The 15,135-nt window shown below is 37.9% G+C and overlaps 1 pseudogene; it reads right to left on the bottom strand.

Moving 5' to 3' along the window:
• Window positions 1–6,892: 6,892 nt before the first annotated feature.
• LOC136172971 (zinc finger CCHC domain-containing protein 17 pseudogene) lies at window positions 6,893–7,586 on the bottom strand (annotated as a pseudogene).
• Between the last annotated feature and the right edge of the window lie 7,549 nt (window positions 7,587–15,135).

The raw sequence follows: 15,135 nt of genomic DNA, 5'->3' as shown, positions 1-15,135 counted from the left end.
AAAGAACAAAGGGGAGCTGGGGACCATCACTGGTAATACTCTCAAAAGTCAATTTTCGCAACAATACGTCCTACTTAAAAACACTGTTTCTCAGTCTTACCAGCAGCAGAGTCAATTTTTCAGCTTGTCTTTTTTTCTGTTTTCTTCTTTTAAGGCAGAGAGCCCCCTAAATTTAATAAAGTACATGCATATCTATCTACAGACTACATTTTCCAATCTCTCACATGCTAATTTTGATGATGTAACTAAATTATATTAATAGTGAGATGAGACCAGAATTCATGCATGCAACTTTCACATTACATTTTTTAGAAGAAACTGCTTGCCCCTAACCTCTTCCATTTAATTCTTTCTATGAGCCAGACATATATTGGTTCTGTAAGCCAGCTTTAAGCATGTATCCCAAGTAGACAAGAAGTTAGGAGAGATTTAGACTCCTGGATCACCTTGTGGACCAGAGGAACCTATCCACCCTGGATCATTAAATTTCCTCTAAAATGTTAAATGGGAGAAAAATAATCTGTCTGCTTTAAATCACTGAAGGTTTGAGCGTTTTTATTAGAGCACTTTATACACATCTAATACATATGGTAAGAATAGACACCGACTACTGAATTATAAATTCTAATGATAAAATGTTAAGAGCATCCACTATAAATCAAAAGGTTGCTAGTTGGATTATGTGTACTATCTGTGACCTCCTTTGGCTTTTAATTGTGTGGCTTGCCAAGTATTTTCCCAAATCAGGAAACTATATGCATACATATGCATAAACATCTAGAACTAATAGATAATAAAATATTAAAAGGACTAACAGAATCACTACAAATGATTGACAAATTGAAATAAAAATTCATTATTACTTTATTACTCATGCTTTGCTATTTTGGGGTGAAAGATTTTGTTTCTGTCAAATTTGCACTCTTGAAATGTGAACAGTGATTTGGATGGGAAGGGCTAGGTTATTTTGAATATAAGTTCTTGAAGAATTAGTAAGTTAATTTTCCAAATAAGTCATTTAGGACTTTCCTGGTGGTTGAGTGGATAAGAACCTGCCCTGCAATGCAGGGAACATGGGTTCGATCCCTGGCCCAGGAAGATTCCACAGCATGTGGAGCAACTAAGCTCATGTGCCACACCTCTAGATTCCACAAATTGCAACTACTTAGCCAAGCTGCTGCAACTACTGAAACCCACACAGGTAGAACCCATGCTACACACAAGAGAGGCCACCATAGCGAGAATCCTCCACACCACAACAGAGTATCCCCACTCACCACCATAAGAGAAAGCCAGTGCATAGCAACAAAGATCCAGAGTAGCCAAAAATTTAAAAATAAATTTAAAAAAATGTCACTCAATTATCACTGGAAAAAACTGACATGATAGATTGTCATCTATTAAGTCCTAATCATATGATAGTAAAATATATTTTGTCTGTGTAACACCAGTCTATGGCAGGTGACATAAAATGGAACAACTAGTAAAAATGAATACCTGAGAGTAATCTAATTATTATTGTATTTATTGCAAATATCATTGAAACAATATAAATATAAAAATGATATTTGGTTTATGAAAACTGTCCTAAAGTTTCCAATTTATGAATAGCTTTTTTTGATCCTATTTCCATATTTTGATTCTAGGCAATCTTTTGTAGGAAAAAGCAAAAGCACTTTTTGATGATGGAATATTCATTCATATTTAAGTAAACAGACTATGATTTATTTCGAATGGCTACTAATACATGTATTCCTGAAATAGTAGTTTCATGCATAACAGTAAGGAAAAATAAAAATAAAGTGACTAGAGGATGTTCTAAGATGAATTGGATCCCCTTAGTACTGAAAGATTTACTGACTTTAAATAAATATTTACTAGAGACTTAAAGTCATTTTTCTTTGGCAAATAAATTAAGAACACTGAAGCCTTCTTAGAAACCAACTTTCTAAAGCTTTCTGAAGTAATTTCTACATTAAGAATAATCAGTAAAATTGCGTAAACTCTATGTCTAATTCTGAGAAGGTTTCAACAATGACAGTAAGTTTTCAATGACACATGGACTAAACACTTCAGTTTCTTATTTCTTCACCCATGATGTAATTCATGAAATATTTATTAACTGGCAATTACTAATAGGGGATTTTAAATAAATTTAAATATAAATTATTTGAAGGTAATGAAGTAGCCCCTATGAGTGAGCATCTCTAAGATGTAACCTTTTTACACTTTCAGTTAAAATTACATCAGATATTTTCCAATATTCATTTTAGTATTCACCCGTATCAGAAATAGTTTCATGAAACATAAGTTTTAGGAGGAAAATATAGACTCAAAGCTCATTTAACTCATAAGTTTTCCAAGGCGATGAACAATCATTGAACTAAGAAATTCTGCCCAGCTCTAATACTCACATTCACTAAATTCTGAGATTTTTATGACCATTCTAATCCATTGATACATTACCATATGCCAGCTTTGCCTTAAGGAGGATAAAGTGATGAATGGTACTACCATTTCTATGTTCACTGCCTCATAAAGTATGTGAGACTTTGCACCAGGTACAAAAGTCTTAAGTTATGAAACTGTTCATGACACAATAGGAAAACTGTCTAATTAAAATGAGAAAACAAACCCCAGTTAAAACATTCTATGTTACTAGCAAACTTTTCTGATGTTTTCAGAATATATAAAACAAGTTTACAATACAAATACTGTAATTATTTCCCCCAGAATGTCCGACACTTTGTGACCCCATGGACTGCAGCATGCCTGGCCTCCCTGTCCATCACCAACTCCCGGAGTTTACTCAAACTCATGTCCATTGAGTCGGTGATGTCATCCAACCATCTCATCCTCTGTCATCTCTTTCTCCTCCCACCCTCAATCTTTCCCTGCATCAGGGTATTTTTGAATGAGTCAGTTCTTCGCATCAGGTGGCCAAAGTATTAGAGTTTCAGCTTCAACATCAGTCCTTTCAATCAATATTCAGGACTGATTTCCTTTAGGATGGACTGGTTGGATCTCCTTGCAGTCCAAGGGACTCTCAAGAGTCTTCTCCAACACCACATTTCCAAAGCATCAATTCTTCAGCCCTCAACTTTCTTTATAGCCCACCTATCACATCCATACATGATATGTATAAAAAAACCATATCTTTGACTAGATGGACCTTTGTTGGCAAAATAGTGTCTCTGCTTTCTAATATGATATCTAGGTTGGTCATAACTTTTCTTCCAAGGAGCAAGCATCTTTTAATTTCATGGCTGCAGTCACTATCTGCAGTGATTTTAGATCCCCCCAAAATAGTCTGTCACTGTTCCCATTCCATTAAGTGGCTTTTTTTTTTTTTTTTTTTTTTTTATCATGGCTTCCCTAACGGCTTAGCTGGTAAAGAATAAACCTGCAATGCAGGAGACTTGATTCAATTTCTGGGTTGGGAAGATCCCCTGGAGAAGGGAAAGGCTACTCACTCCAGTATTCTGGCTTTGAGAATTTCATGGATTGTATAGTCCATGGGGTCACAAAGAGTTGGGCACGACTGAGCGACTTACACTTTCATCATGAATGGATGTTGAATTTTATCAAATGTTTTTCCTTCCTCTCTTGAGATGATCATGTGGTTTTTGTCTTTTCTTTTGTTGATGTAGTATATCACATTGATTGATTTGCCTATGCTGAACCATCCTTGTGATCCTGGGATGAATCCAAACTGGTCATGATGTATGATCTTTTTTATGTACTGTTGGCTTTGGTTTGCTAATATCTTGTTGAGAAGTTTTTGCTTCTATATTCATCAAAGATTTTGGACTGTGAGTTTTTGGTAGTTTTTTGGTCTGGTTCTGGCATCAGATATCTTGGTTGGGACCCTGAATGCTTCCTGTACTTAGATATCTGCTTCCTTCTTTAGCTTTGGGAAGTTTCTACTCATAATTTCATCAAATACACTTTCAGTCCCCTTTTCTCTTTCTTTTCCTTTCAGGATTCCTATTATGTGTAGATTGGCATGCTTTCCATTATCCCATAGGTAACATACTGCTTCCTTTTTTTTTTTTTTTAATTTGGTGTTCTGTCTCTTGTCCTGATTGAGTGATTTTCATTATTCTATCTTTTAGATGACTTTTCTGCATGATTCATTCTGCTATTCACTGCCTTTAGCTCAGCTTTTGAATTGGTGAGTGAGTTTTCTAACATTTCTTGGATCCTCTTTATAATTTCTAGTTTATTTAGCAGTAACTTTCACTTCTATCAATAGCCTTTCTTAATTCCTTCCTTATTTTCATTATTTCCTTTTTGAACTTGGTATCTATTAGAATGAAGAGGTATGTTTCATTTTTTTTTTTTTTTGAAAGTTAAAAAGAGTCAGGATTCATTTGTCTTTTTTTTTTCCAAACTTTAAATTTTTAATTTTGCATTAAGATATAGCCGATTAACAATGTTCTGGCAGTTTCAAGTATACAATGAAGGGATTTAGCCATGCATATACACGTATTCCTTCTCCCCCAAATTCCCCTTCCCATTGCTTGTTCTTTCAGGGGAATTATCTTGATCTTTTAATTGGGAGTGGTTCCTCTGCTTCTTCATTTTACTTACATTTCTTCTACTCCCTGGATTTAGGATAAACGATTATCTACTGCGGTCTTTACTCAATGTGTGCGGATTGTTACGTCGTTGATAGCAGGTGTGACTGGTGTTGCTAGACTGAAGTGGATACTGAGCAGGTCTCTTCTCTGCTCTGTGGTTATCACCGTGGTATCAGGGGTCGGGTCCGCCTCCTAGCTTTAGCGTAACAGCCGTCAGATCCATTCTGAGCTGCAGTCTGAGATGGGTGGGACTGGAGCACTCCCACGCTGGGAGTGCTCCAATCTGCACGCCTCACCAAGTACACTCCTGTTGGCACTATTGTTAGCACTGCCGTTGGCCCCAGCTCCGCGGCTGAAATGCAGGCGATCTGCCCTGGTGTCCATCAGGTCGCTCTGTTCACAAAGCTGCCAGCACGGATCTGTTGAAGAAGTCAGGAACCCAGAACAGTACCTGGACCTGCTGCGGGAGCACTGGAAGCCACCCGGACCCTGGCCCCGCTTCTGTACGCACACTCCCGCAAAGTCCACAGATGCTGGGGCTGGACCCAGCCCAGACACTGGAGGCCCTGTCGGCTCGCTGGCAGAGCTCACAGAGGCAGCGACAATAACGAGGCGGCTATGGTGGGTCTAGCTCTCCCTCGCTGGTGCATTAATAGTGGGGTTTCAATGGCAGTACGTGCCCGCTGGACTGTGAGCACGCCAGACGGGAGGCTGCACGTGCTCCTTGCACGCCTTAGTGAGGATACTTTGCTTCTGTGATGGGGCCGTGCTTCCTCCATGTACACCTCCCCGCCACGCCCTATCCAACCCCTTGTGGACCACTTCAGGTTCTTTCTGTGCAGCCAACCCCAGTTTTCTGAAGCCCAGGGCTCAGCACCCAGACCCTGCATGTACCAGCAGGTGCATATATGGGCTGAGGATTTCAGTGAGGTAGCCTGGATCCTCTGTGCCCTCTGCCACCCCAACTAATCTTTGTTCTACAACTGGATCACCTCTGAGGTTCACTGTTGAGTCTCTGCCCCAATTATGGCTACCCTAGATCCCGGGCCGCGCTGTGATGTGGAGTAAGCAGGGCCTGAGCATTAGCTTGGCTCAGGCTAAGGTGTGTGATTGGACAGTGACCTCTCTCTACCCTTCCTGGGGTGCCAGTGTACATATGCTCTTTATGAGTGGAATCCAAGTTTCTTATTGGCATTCTGTTGGTCTCAGTGGTCCTCCAACAAGACAAGAGGGTTTCTTTCTATATCTCTGTTCTTTATAAAGATGCTTATATACTTTCTGGATCACCAGCCCTTTTTCTTTACCCCAGTTCTATCATTCTACTGCTAATATGCCCACTGATGTCTACTAACAATTACATTAAATTTTGCAGTTAGGGTAACTGAAATGTACAAAAGGGAGCAGACATTGAATAAGAGGATTACTATTTGAGCATTTTATAGATTAGAAAGACTATGGATATTGGTCAGATATGACTGGGATAACATCAGAAACAACAATTGCATGCACAGCTTATACAGAGGAGAGATATTAACAGTCAAATCTATTGACATGGACCAAATAATGAGAGTTTTCTCTTCTTCTTCTTTTTTTTTTTTTCCTTTAGTACCAGGAATTTAAGCAGAAACCTGAAATGGAACCAGTTGACTCACACTGAAGTAAATGCAAACTAAACCAATGATTTTGGCTTGAGATGCCTGGTTCAGTGGTCTGATGGAAAGTCACAAACAAGCTAAGTCACTGCAAACAGTGGTTTCCTGGCTGTGACCAGCAGCTGTCACTTCTAACATAGCAGAATCATCTTAGGGGGATGGAAAAAGTGAGCGCCACTTCTTACCATCTTCTCTCTCATACTGCCGGTCTCCCTCCGCCCCTGAGCTGGATGCAGCAGAGACCATCCACCAATCAGGCCAGGGTCGGTAGGCCAATCACTCTGTCCAACTACAGCCAGACTCGCCCCTACAGCAGTCCCTGCGGTTCTAGCCTGGACTCCTGTACAGGAATCCGGCTCTGGAAGTGGCAGCTGGTGAGGGAAATAAGACCTCCTGCTGAATGAAATTGGGTGAATGAATGGGTGAACTGCAGGGGTCACTTGCAAAGGGACCAAGAGTGATAAGGAAACAATTCGTTCAGGCAGATGCTTTTGATACCTAACTCCTAAACCTGCCTGTGGCAGGAGAGATGCGATCTCCCCTGGGAGAGAAGGGTGTGGGAGGCCATATTCTCACTTCTGAATCTTTCTAGGAGCCAGGGTTTCAAACTACAGGCTCCTGGTTCCTTCTGTCCACCACTCCCTCTACTCTGCACTCTCACTCCTTGGGTCTCTTCTTCTTTGTCTTCTTCTTTGCTGACTTGCTGTCCTTTGATGTCTGCCTTGTCCTCTTGCCTGTATCACTCTCAGAGTCTGAGCTGTCAGAGTCAGATGACTTCCTGTCTCTATGTTTATTTTTCTCCTTTCTTTTTCTAGAAGAATTTCTCGTAGGATCAGGCTTTTCAAACTCTGCTGACTTTGCCTTTTCCTTCTCCTCTTCCTCATAGGAGAGTACTTGGTCCCACCTGGTTGCATGAAGCAATCCTTTGAAAAGTAGCCTTTACAACCACACTTCTTGCAGGCAGTGTTCAGGACAGCCTCAAGGGTGATCCTCTGCCCAGTGTAATCCTGGAAGGATCGCCTCTGCCTCTCTTCTTGCTCATTGATAACATCGCTGGGATCAAGGTCCTTCCCAACCCTTTAGCTGACAACCTTCATGGAGAAGGGTAATTTTATCCTATCATTCCTTGTCTCTCGGCCAATGAGCTTCACCCACGCTTTGTCTCCAACATCTACTATCTCAGAGGGCTTATCCATGCAATAGGATGACATGTGAGTTCAAGCCAGACCTTGCTTCCAAGAGCCTGGAACTTTGATAATGGTTCCATAGTCTGTGACTTAGCAACCTCTCCTTGGAAAATAGCGTAGAGAGCAGGCAAGTTCTCCATGGTCTCGGGTCTTCCTGAATTCATCCTTAATGTGCTATGGCTCCTCCATTTCTCTTCTGCTAAAGCTAACTGAAGTGTTTTGGTGTCAGCCTCTAGTCTTCCCCTTGCAGCATTAATGACAGGTTTTTAATCACACAGAACTACCTCTTGTCCCTAAAGTATAATTCCAGAACTCAAGAATGGAATCCCATTACCCAAAAATATTATATTTACTTCCTTAAATCATAATTTTTCTTGGTTTCAAGGTCAGCTGTAGGATACAAACAAATGAAAGAAAAGAAACAAGAAATAAAGCTGGATGTAGGAAGGTATAAATTTAAATAATCTCATTTTATATATGTTTTGTTGTAGTAGTTAACACCTAAATTTATTTCCTACAATCAGCAGGAAATAAAGAGTTTGCAATTAAATCAGATTAGATTATATTTTGAGTATTCTGTTGGTCACTTTGTGCAATAAACGGAGGCAGTACATGCTATTTGGTTGAAGAATATTTGTCCTACTCTTGCAACAACATCAACACTCAAGTTAATGCCAACAAGCCCAAGTGAATTGCTTTTGAAATGTCATGAGCCTACATTTCTCTTTCAAGGCCACTAACAGAAAAAGAATTTTAAGAAAAACCACCAAAAGAAGATAAATCTGCAAAGGATAATGACTAAAAGTCATGTAACACAGTAAAAAGAGCATGCAAAACAGAGAAATATGATCATAAATATCATTTAATAACTGAAAATGTACAATGTTATGTAAATCTAGGTTGCTTTTTATAAAAAATAATTTATTGATTGAAATAAAATTCATTACTTGAAATATTTTGAATATTTCAGGTTGTGTTCTAGTTACCTTAACCGTTAAGGAAAAAGGAATTTATATTTAAAAACTATTTCCCACAAACAATGACCTCAAAGATAAGACACTTTAATATAATAACATCCTGGAAGAGTTATTGGAGCAAATTGTTGAAGTAATATAAAGCAGCTGGCATTATGGAATAAAAATAGTTTCCAGTAAAGAAGAGAAAACGAAGGGAGTTCACATATACTAAGCCTTGTATAAAACACTGTGCTACTCTTATCTCATTATTTTATCTTACCCCCTCCCCCTGAAAAATGAACACTGCTCCAGAGTTACAGGTGTGGAAGGCAAGGTTCAATGACACAGGCAGTGAAAGAGCTAGAGATTTCTGTCTCCAAAGGCCATGCTCTTTGCATGAAAGCATAAATATCTGGAGTTTAGCCTATCATATGTTTTAAGCAGTAAATAACAATGTCATGCCCAGTATAGCCATGAATAAGGTCCTCAGCACTATCTGAATCACCAGGGTGAAGTCCCAGAGTTCACCAGATCATTTTTATTTATAAGGATATTAACTTGATAGTGAGACTGTACATGCAGGAATCACGTCTTGTAGCAGTGTCTCATTTCCAATGAGGCACTTTGCCAAGGATACTTTGTTTTTCTCTTAACCATAGAGACTGAAGATGCAGAAAAGCAGTAAAATTTTTTGAATTAAGTAGATAATGAAAAATGCACATACAAGATAAAAATTGTTGCACGTCCAGGGGTGTCTGTACAATCTTAAGTGTATCTAAGACTCCTTAACCAGCTCTAGAAATTCTAAAATAATTCATATATAGATAAGTCTGTGATACCAAATCAGTTCAGTTCAGTTCAGTCGCTAAGTCCTGTCTGACTCTTGGCGACCACATGGATTGCAGCACACCAGTCTTCCCTGTCCATCACCAACTCCTTGGAGCTTGCTCAAACTCATGTCTATCAGGTCGATGATGCCAACCAACCATCTCATCCTCTGTCATCCACTTCTCCTCCTGCCTTCAATCTTTCCTAGGATCAGGGTCTTTTCGAATGAGTCAATTCTTTGCATCAGGTGGCCGAAGTATTGGAGTTTCAGCTTCAGCATCAGTCCTTCCAATGAATATTCAGGACTGATTTCCTTTAGGATGGACTGGTTGGATCTCCTTGCAGTCCAAGGGACTCTCAAGAGTCTTCTTCAACACCACAGTTCATAAGCATCAATTCTTCAGTGCTCAGCTTTCTTTATAGTCCAACTCTCACATCCATACATGAATACTGGAAAAACCATAGCTTTGACTAGTCAGACCTTTGTTGGCAAAGTAATGTCTCTGCTTTTTAATATGCTGTCTAGGTCATAGCTTTTCTTCCAAAGAGCAAATGTCTTTTACTTTCATGGCTGCAGTCACCACCTGCAGTGTTTTTGGAGCCCAAGAAAATAAAGCCTGTCACTGTTTCCATTGTTTCTCCATTTATTTGCCATGGATACCAAATAGCAGCTATAATATTTACTTTAATGGTTAATTCTTCCAAAGAAATGACCATAAGTGTACCACTGTGACATTCAAAACTGTAGCATTCAAGATTTTTCATAGACAGCTCTTCCCTTTGCTGACTACCCTTTCTCTTTACCCCGAATCATTACCTAAATCTTGCTTATGGAAACTGCACTAAAATAAACATTTAACTCAACAACTGAATATAGTCAAATCAGTACCTTACTGCTTCTAAGGTAACTCAAGGGCTTAGAAACTATTACAGTATGCCTGTGATATGTGCTTAGTAATTTGGTTAACAGAGGGCAGATTGCTCTTTAAACAGTTTATAAAATACTGTTAAAAAAATTCTAGACCTTAATATTTGCTTCAAATCTATGGAGAAATAAAAGATTACTCCATAAACAGTGTTAGAGGGTAATCACCTGGAGAAAAACCACATGTTGCATTTTTACCTTCTCTCCAAAACTGGACTCATATGTCAGGATTTATAAGAGGGAAAAAAGTAAGACGCAAAATAGTGTGCATAATATGCAGCATGAACATATATTACAATCTGAAAAAAAAAGTCTACTGAAAACCATAAATACATTTATCTTTATGTTATATATGGTACATATATGCACTATACACACCCACCCATATCCACACACCAGGTATTATTTCTAGAGTCTTTTCCTTTTTACTCCTGCTGAACTTCATGAGGCATTCATTTTGGAAGGTTGCTTGGTCCAGAAGAAAGAACTAGAATCAGAATTAGTAGCTCTGTGTACAAGTCTCAGCTTTGACATTTCCTGACCATATAATCTTGGGTAAGCACTCGAACCTCTTTGTCTCAGTCTACCTCAAGTATAAGGCAAAGATTAAAAAACCTTATTTTAATAAAAGTCACTGTGTCATAGTAGCCTCAAAATCTCTGACTTGACTTACTAGGACACATTGACTTTTAATCTTTGCTAAAACCTTATTTTAATAAAAGTAAGTGTGTCCTAGTAAGTCAAGTCAGGAGTTTTGAGGCTACAAACCTAAGTCTAAGGGTTTGCTTTGTTATTTCTTGGTTTTGCATCCTTGAAAAGTGACTTAAACCATTTACACTTAATTTTCACAACTGATAACAAGGATAATAGCTATCTCCTAGTGGTGCCAATAAAAACAATGAGGCTCAGAAAGTTTAAATGATTTGTTCCGAGATGTAAGATAGTGACAGACAGAAAAGTCTACATCTGTTGTCTGATTAATTTTACCCTATTCACAACATTGGCTACCCAGGTGTTCACTGGTAAAGAATCTGCCTGCCGAGCAGGAAACCCAGGCTCGATTCTTGGGGCGGGAAGATCCCCTGGAGGAGGAAATGGCAACCCACTCCAGTATTGCTGCCTGGGAAATCCCGTAACAGAGGAGTCTAATGGGCTACAGTCCGTGGGCTCACAAAAGTGTCAGACACAACTTAGCGACTAAACAGCAACAAATTCACAACATTGTAGGGTATATTTTCAAACAAAATTTCCTTGATATAAATATAAAAAGATAAGGACACATATACATTTTCTTAAATTGCTCTAGATTACCATGAATATTACAGTTATAATTATATAACTAAGAAGATTCTTACATATTTTGGGGATTTACAATATATTGACTTCAGAGTTTCTTATTAACATTTAACTGCCTTAAAAGCAGTGAAAGCTTAAAACATCATATCATTAATTTGTATGACATATTTTTTATCTCTTTGAAATATTTAGCAAAATAATTTGAAAATTAAAATATGCAGGATTTATTTTTGTATTGGATTTTTGTGAGAGAGAAGGATTTGGAGGTGAGCTTCAGGATAATTAAATATAAATGGCACAACACAGGCTGGAAATTAGTATTAATAACTTGAATATATTTTAGCTTTGGTTAACAGCATATGTCCCTTTCTAAATATTCTTTAATTTCAACTTGTTTTGGAATATTTGAAATAATTTTAATATTTGCTTTTCTCAAATTAAAACAGTATAACAAATGCTATATAATAAACATGAGTCTGGCTGTAGAACACTGACAATTCACAGTCAATCTGGCTAAGAAACTATACACTAATTAATACAAATGAGTATCTTGAAGAACTCATATTTAGAGCATCAACATAAAACGTATCCAATGCCAAAGTCAAATTTAAGGCTATCAAATAGTTTTGTTGTTTAAATGCTTCCTTTGGTTATGACATTTTCCCCACTACCACCACATTCAATTAGTAAATTTATTTTATCAGGATGAGTTATACTTCATCCTTACTATCTAAAAGATATATTTTCACATACATAAACATCAGTCAGAAATCAATGTCAAATTGTGGAAACTCATTTGAATAAAGAGAGGAAACTAAAGGGAGTAGATGACAGTGCCATATGCCCATAATTCCTAAAATAAAATAAGTTTTAAAGCCTAATTATACACAGAAAAACATAATTAAATAGTATTATTAAAGATAAGAGTAGAAAAAAGTCTTAGTACACTATTTTTCCTTTTTATGATTTGTTTGTTGTTTTGTCATGTCTGACTCTTTGTGGCCCCATGGACTATAGACCTGTGGGCTCCTCTGTCCATGGGATTTTCCAGGCAAGAATACTGGAACAGGTTGCTATTTTCTTCTCCAGGGGATCTTCCCCACCCAGGAGCTCAACCTGGGTCTCCCTGCATTGCAGGCAAATTCTTTACCAACTGAGCCACCAGGGAAGCCCAGATAGTACACTATAGTGAACTACAGAAGGAATTCTTTCCATTCAGGTAAAAGATGCTTTAAGTAAAGGAATATGAAAGAAAATAAAAACACTACAGGGTGGTTAATAGACGCTTGTTTAGGGACCAAGTAAATAACCATAATACATTCCTTACTTCCAAGCTCTACCCAGAATTTAGAAATAAGTATGTGAAAAAAACATTTCAAGATCTCTGAGTGTTCTTGGTCACTGAGTTAGAACATGCTCCTAATCACTGAACCTATGCAATAATTAATGATAGAACACAGATCAAGAATATGTATTTATTGAATCAGGACATTATCAAATTTACTTTCATTTTTATGCAAATGTAAATGAAATAAAGCCATAAATTAAAGGGTTGTTAGCAGTGTGTTTTGATTTTGTATAAGTTTGCTGGGTAAAGATCTGAATTTTATGATGCTTCATAGTGTTTAGCCTCTATCACATTTTCAGTTCACAATTTCTAGAATAAACATGTCTTGAATATCCTAAATAACTGGAAAGTGCAGGAGTTAAATAATTTACATAAATAAGGCAATATACATGGCATTCTGTGGTTTCATCAAACACACCTAAAAGTAAGATAAAAAGCATTCTGATTATGACATAAAGATGCTTTCCACAGCATTCTTTACTTCCTTTGTCAAAACTGTTGGGACTGTCATTTTTTTTTTTTAAAGAGAAAACTCAAATGTAGTTATTAGATGTTATGGCTTCTAGGATAATGTCTTCAAGTGTGGAACTTCAAATGAAGACTTAAAGAAGGCCATATAAGATATCATGGAAATTAATTTGCTTACAGAGAGACTTAAGCAATCAGACTTGAAGACATTCATACTATCACAATAGCCAAACTATCAGAAGGTAGCTGATCAAAGCAGATGTCCCAAGCCATTCTCTGAGGCTTTCTGCTATCAAGGTTTAAGAAAAAAATCAATGGGAAAATTAATTTCAACTGGCAAAGAGTAAAAGATATTTCCTCACAACATTAATATGTACCAAGTATTTCATCACCGTAACTGCACAGACAAAACTCATTCAAATGTTCACTTCAAATGGGTACATTTTATCACATGTAAATTTCCTCTTAAAAAGCTGCATTTAAAAAGTTTATAGGGTCTTCCCAGTGTATTTCAGTGTTGTCTGTTGTGCTCAGGGCTGGTGCACTGGGAAGACCCAGAGGGATGGGATGGGGAGGGATGTGGGAGGGGGGAGCAGGATGGGGAACACATGTAAATCCATGGCTGACTCATGTCAATGTATGGCAAAAATCACTACAATATTGTAAAGTAATCGGCCTCCAACTAATAAAAATGAATGAAAATAAATAAATAAATAATAGGGACTGTAGAAATACTGTGAATAAGAATCTAAGACTCACCCATATGTGGTAGCCAGGGTCATGAACTCTTTCCAGGTTCAGTCATGAAGACTCTTACAAACATGCCTTCATCAAACTAACCAGACATTAATACTGTTTCAGTACTCACCAGATGTGTGTGGTCATGAAAAGGCCTGTACAGGGTCCACACATAGATTTTAGGACCTATCAAATCTATGTTTAACAATTTTATGACATGGTTCCTAGAGTTTGCATATTTGAAAAACAGGGTTTTTGTTTCCCCAGTCCTGTTTAATGATTATTTTTCTACTCAGTTTTTCAAACAAAATTCTTTCAACTTTAGTTTCTGTTACCCAGTGAAATGTCCACAGTTTTACGGACTTCTGCTTTCCAGAATCCCAAATATTAGGATAGGCACTGACGACATCCTAATCAAGAATTCAAAAAAGAATAAATACAATAAAAGGCTAAAGATCTCCTACTTTGGTTCATTACTTCAGGTAATGGAGTGAAAGGAAAGAAAAGTATGGCATTGGCACTTGCAATGTCACCTTCCTAGGTATAAAGTCAATAAGGCTATGGACTTTGCTCAAAAACAAAGAAAAAGCTTCAAGCACTTTAAAAGCAATTTAATATCTTGAAACAAAACATGAGCAAAAACCAAAGAGGACTTTATAATTTCACTGGTGCTAGTGGTACTCAGTCACTCAGTCGTGTCCAACTCTTTGCAACCCCATGGACTGTAGCCTGCCAGGCTCCTCTGTCCATGGAATTCTCCAGGCAAGAATACTGGAGTGGCTAGCCATTCCCTTCTCTAGGAGATCTTTCTGACCCAGGGATTGAAGCTGGACCTCCTGCATTGCATGCAGATTCTTTACTGTCTGAGCCACCAGGGAAGCTATGTATGCGTGTGTGTGTGTGTGTGTGTGTGTGTGTGTGTGTGTATGTATGTATGTATATATACATACAGGGACTATATACCCCATAGGGTATATAGGGGTCACACAGAGTCAGACATGATTGAGCAACTTTCAGAAAAAAAAAATACATATTCCTACCAAGGAAGCCTAATAAGCCTTTTTTTTTTTTTTAATTAAGAGTTTATTAAACAAAGAATTGCTTTATTAATACAAACTATTAATGCACACCCAAACTATAAAGTGCTAAGAAAT

The sequence above is a fragment of the Muntiacus reevesi genome, chromosome 8 (assembly GCF_963930625.1).
Source record: "Muntiacus reevesi chromosome 8, mMunRee1.1, whole genome shotgun sequence".
Lineage (NCBI taxonomy): Eukaryota > Metazoa > Chordata > Mammalia > Artiodactyla > Cervidae > Muntiacus > Muntiacus reevesi.
This window is presented reverse-complemented; position numbering and strand designations above follow the sequence as displayed.